This window comes from Opisthocomus hoazin, chromosome 6 (genome assembly GCF_030867145.1).
Source record: "Opisthocomus hoazin isolate bOpiHoa1 chromosome 6, bOpiHoa1.hap1, whole genome shotgun sequence".
Classification (NCBI taxonomy): domain Eukaryota; kingdom Metazoa; phylum Chordata; class Aves; order Opisthocomiformes; family Opisthocomidae; genus Opisthocomus; species Opisthocomus hoazin.
The window spans coordinates 1,361,303-1,366,756 of record NC_134419.1 but is presented as its reverse complement, the minus strand read 5'-3'; positions in this window follow the sequence as shown (position 1 = coordinate 1,366,756).

Sequence of the window (5,454 nt, the reverse complement as noted above, 5' to 3'; positions counted from 1 at the left end):
TGGGGAAGCTGAGGAAGTGTGGGCTGGATGAGTGGTCGGTGAAGTGGATTGAGAACTGGCTGAACGGCAGAACTCAGAGGGTTGTCATCAGCGGCGCTGAGTCTGGTTGGAGGCTGGTGACAAGTGGTGTCCCTCAGGGGTCAGTACTGGGCCCAGTCTTGTTTAACTTCTTCATCAACGACCTGGATGAAGAGTTAGAATGTACCCTCAGCAAGTTTGCTGACGACACCAAACTGGGAGGTGTGGTAGACACACCGGCAGGCTGTGCTGCCATTCAGCGTGACCTGGATAGGCTGGAGAGCTGGGCAGAGAGGAACCTGATGAGGTTCAACAAGGGCAAGGGCAGGGTCCTGCACCTGGGGAGGAACAACCTCATGCACCAGTACAGGCTTGGGGTGGACCTGCTGGAGAGCAGCTCTGCGGAGAGGGACCTGGGTGTCCTGGTGGACGACAGGTTAACTATGAGCCAGCAGTGTGCCCCTTGGCTGCCAAGAAAGCCAATGGGATCCTGGGGTGCATCAAGAAGAGTGTGGCCAGCAGGACGAGGGAGGTTCTCCTTCCCCTCTACACTGCCCTGGTGAGGCCTCATCTGGAGTACTGTGTCCAGTTCTGGGCTCCCCAGTTCAAGAAGGATGAAGAGCTACTGGAGAGAGTCCAGCGGAGGGCTACGAGGATGAGGAGGGGACTGGAGCATCTCCCCTACGAGGAGAGGCTGAGGGAACTGGGCTTGTTCAGCCTGAAGAAGAGAAGGCTGCGAGGGGACCTTATAAATGCCTACAAATATCTGCAGGATGGGTGTCAGGAGGATGGGGCCAAGCTCTTTTCAGTGGTGCCCAGCGACAGGACAAGGGGCAATGGGCACAAACTGAGGCACAGGAAGTTCCGTCTGAACATGAGGAAGAACTTCTTCCCTCTGAGGGTGACGGAGCCCTGGCCCAGGCTGCCCAGGGAGGCTGTGGAGTCTCCTTCTCTGGAGATATTCCAGCCCCGCCTGGACAAGGTCCTGTGCAGCCTGCTGTAGGTGACCCTGCTTCAGCAGGAGGGTTGGACTAGATGACCCACAGAGGTCCCTTCCAACCCCTACTATTCTGTGATTCTGTGTGATTCTGTGTGGCTGTTTCGTTCGCTGAGGGAAAGGGAAACAGCAGGAAGAGACCCAGCGTGACACGCGACTGTGAAACGAGGAGTGACCTGGAGGGTGACGGGACCCGTGCAAGCTGCGCTCCTCCGAAGCGCGTGCAGGGGAAGGGAGAGACGAGGCAGCCGTCCCGACCTCGCGCCAGTCCTCGCGGATGCCTGGTCGTCTCAGAAAGCAGCTGCCCTGGGTGCAGAGCTTCCCGGTTTCCCTGCGGGAGCCCCTTTCTAGCGCTGGTTCTGCAAGCAGCTACTTACAACAGTGGAATGAATCATTTCGAAAATGATGATGTGTCAAATTCCAGGTAAACTGGCTTTTTTCCTAATGCTTCCAGGGGAAACAGCCTACAAGCTGTCAGGAAGATTAGATCTTCTGTGGTGAAAGAACTGCCTTTCTCCATGACCGCTTTCTTCACCCGGTTTGCATCATCTCCTCTCATACTAAGTGGCCAGGAAGAATTCTCGGCAGAGATGGGAACTACAAAATATGATTTCTGTGCCTGCTGTTTTCTGAGTGACAGCACAGCTGCTACCCACACAGCGATTTACAGTCCTACTACGGAATTTTAAATAATTCCAGAGAAAAAAAAAATAATCACCTTTGCTCTAATACTCCCTGGGTCATTCTGACACGATTTTTCTGGCTCTTCTTGTTTTTTGAGAAAATTAAAACCCGGTTACGAACAGAATTTGAGAGTTCAGCAGTTCGGATGCCTCCTGCCCGTCCTCCGGCGCTGCGCAAGAGGCCGTTTGCAGACGTACGGCGCGTAGCTGCTCCTCTGGAGGAGAGGTGCTGGCCCGGGTTTTAGCTGATGTTGGAAGCTTCATGGTGCATTTTGAATTAATGCAGGCCGGCTAAGAGGAGACAGAGGCATGAAGTCAACTGTTTACCAGCTTATTATGGAGTCCCTTATTCAACCCAGAAATACAATGAGTGCATTCCTAGGGAAGCTGAGGAAGTGTGGGCTGGATGAGTGGTCGGTGAAGTGGATTGAGAACTGGCTGAACGGCAGAACTCAGAGGGCTGTCATCAGCGGCGCTGAGTCTGGTTGGAGGCTGGTGACAAGTGGTGTCCCCCAGGGTCAGTACTGGGCCCAGTCTTGTCCAACTTCTTCATCAATGACCGGGATGAAGAGTTAGAATGTACCCTCAGCAAGTTTGCTGACGACACCAAACTGGGAGGTGTGGTAGACACACCGGCAGGCTGTGCTGCCATTCAGCGTGACCTGGATAGGCTGGAAAGCTGGGCAGAGAGGAACCTGATGAGGTTCAACAAGGGCAAGGGCAGGGTCCTGCACCTGGCAAGGAACAACCCCATGCACCAGTACAGGCTTGGGGTGGACCTGCTGGAGAGCAGCTCTGCGGAGAGGGACCTGGGTGTCCTGGTGGACGACAGGTTAACCATGAGCCAGCAGTGTGCCCTGGCTGCCAAGAAAGCCAATGGGATCCTGGGGTGCATCAAGAAGAGTGTGGCCAGCAGGACGAGGGAGGTTCTCCTTCCCCTCTATACTGCCCTGGTGAGGCCCCATCTGGAGTACTGTGTCCAGTGCTGGGCTCCCCAGTTCAAGAAAGATGAGGAGCTGCTGGAGAGAGTCCAGCGGAGGGCTACGAGGATGGTGAGGGGACTGGAGCATCTCCCCTACGAGGAGAGGCTGAGGGAGCTGGGCTTGTTCAGCCTGGAGAAGAGAAGGCTGCGAGGGGACCTTATAAATGCTTATAAATATCTTCAGGGTGGGTGTCAGGAGGATGGGGCCAAGCTCTTTCCAGTGGTGCCCAGCGACAGGACAAGGGGCAATGGGCACAAACTGAGGCACAGGAAGTTCCGTCTGAAGATGAGGAAGAACTTCTTCCCTCTGAGGGTGCCGGAGCCCTGGCCCAGGCTGCCCAGGGAGGCTGTGGAGTCTCCTTCTCTGGAGATATTCCAGCCCCGCCTGGACAAGGTCCTGTGCAGCCGGCTGTAGGTGACCCTGCTTCGGCAGGAGGGTTGGACTAGATGACCCACAGAGGTCCCTTCCAACCCCTACTATTCTGTGATTCTGTGATTCTGTGATTACCAAGAGGAAGTGTCCTGCGAAAACTGGTGTTTGTAGTCAATCCAGACGTCCGCCCGCGCTGGGGCTGTCCTGCGTCATTATTACACACCCACAAATTCTTGAGAATGTTTGGGGTTTTTTTTGCCATCTAACACCACAACTTTTTTCTTGTTTGTATTCTCCACCTTCTTCAATTACTTAAATTGCTCTCTTCCAAGCACTAGGCAACTGAGATAAAAGCAGCAGGATCAGAGATTGTGGCAACGTGGAACTGCATTTTCTACAGTTTCTGGGCTGTGAGTCTATGGAAACTTCACTCAGGGAATCCCTCGAGTAGGAAATAAATAATGGAGGAGTAATTTCTCGTGGGTGTATTCCTCCAGGAAGGATGCTGACTTTTTTAGTATGTGAATGAATAGGTCAAAAACCAGAGAGGAATAAAAGACTAAATTTGTACAAAGCCCAAAGGCAGGCAGTAAATGAAAATGCTGCACTGTGAGTGTGCGCCTGCATTTATTCCAGCCATAAGTCTTGCAGTAGCATTTAAACTTATGAAGAGCGCCCAATAGAATATTGAAAGCAGCCAGCTATAGAGAAATGCTCTCCAGTTTTGGTTTTTTTTTTCTCTTTTTCCTTACTTCCACAAGGCAAAACATAAATAAATGAGGTCCTGGAGGACAGTGAGTGGAATCTGCCGGCTCCGGGGAAATTACCTGCTGCTTCTCCCGGGCATTCAGCGTGTCTGGCCTGAGAGATGCTGGAGAGCAAGGCATTTGTCAAAGTGACAAAGAACATCTGAGGGAATGAAACTTAACAGGAAAAAGTAGGTGAGAAATTTTAAGACTTCGCAGCCTCAGCGGCTTCCGTTCAAGTGGAAGCATTAATTCTCTTTTCAGCTGGTGCTGTCCCAAAGCACTTCAGAAATTTTTATATCTCCTTATCAAAAAGAAATAGCCACACGCTGTTTGGGGACTGCTCAGACTCATCCGCGGGCCCGGCGTCGCAGAGCTGCTTCTTGCACTCGCTGGGTGACGAGCTCCAGCAGCCGGTCGCGGGGGTGTCGGGGCGAGGACCTGTGGCCGTGACAGGAGCAGCAGCAGCGAAGACCCACGCGTGTGGGTATGGACAGGACAACCTCCAGAAACAGCAGCGGGCTGGCTACACAGGTAACCGCAACGCGAAACTGGAGGTGGAGGAAGAAATCTGGTGTGATGGGCATCTGATTCCATTTTCCCCTTGGTCTCAGCTTGACTACCCTGACCTTCATCGTGCAGATTATCATGCAAGGAAAAGGGGCCCTGGACGATGCTGCCCGAGGCTGGCTGCCCGCCTGAAGCTGGGTGCGCTGGCAGCACGGCGGGTTGACGCCGGGCTCTGCCCCTGGGGTCAGGCAGACACCTTCCCCAGGCCCAGGGGCCCACGCGCTCGTCCCCAGAGCGGCCAGCTCCGCCGTCCTCAGCTTCAGCTGCCTGCGGTGCGCTGAGGCTGACAGGCGGGCTGGAGGAGCATCAGCGTGTTTCTGCCACTCGGATCCAGCTTTGCTCTACATGGGCTGCATCCAGAGCAGCGTGGCCAGCAGGGCGAGGGAGGGGATTCTGCCCCTTGACTCCACTCTTGTGAGACCCCACCTGGAGTCCTGCGTCCAGCTCTGGAGCCCCCAACACAAGAAGGACAGGGATGTGTTGGAGCGGGGCCAGAGGAGGCCACGGAGATGATCTGAGGGCTGGAGCACCTCTGCTACGAGGACAGGCTGAGGGAGCTGGGGCTGGTCAGCCTGGAGAAGGCTCCGGGGTGACCTTAGAGCAGCTGCCAGTGCCTGGAGGGGCTACAGGAAGGGTGGAGAGGGGCTTTTCACAAGGGGGTGCAGTGATAGGACAAGGGGGAACGGCTCCAAACTAACAGAGGGCAGAGTTAGATGAGATATGAGGAAGAAATTCTTCCCCCTGAGGGTGGTGAGGCCCTGGCCCAGGCTGCCCAGAGAAGCTGTGGCTGCCCCCTCCCTGGCAGTGCTCAAGGCCAGGTTGGATGGAGCTCTGAGCACCCTGGGCTGGGGGGAGATGTCCCTGCTCATGGCAGGGGGGTGGAACCAGATGAGCTTCAAGGTCCCTTCCAGCCCAAACCGCTCTGTGATTCCATAAATTCACCCCAAAATGAGAGGAAACCCCTCCACCCCCTGCCCGGCCCAGCCCGCCGCCCGCCGCCCCGCCCCCCCCGCGCCGCAGCCAATAGGCGGCGGCGACGAGGCCCCGCCCCCCGCCGGGCGCCTGGGGGCGGGGCGCGGCCGGTG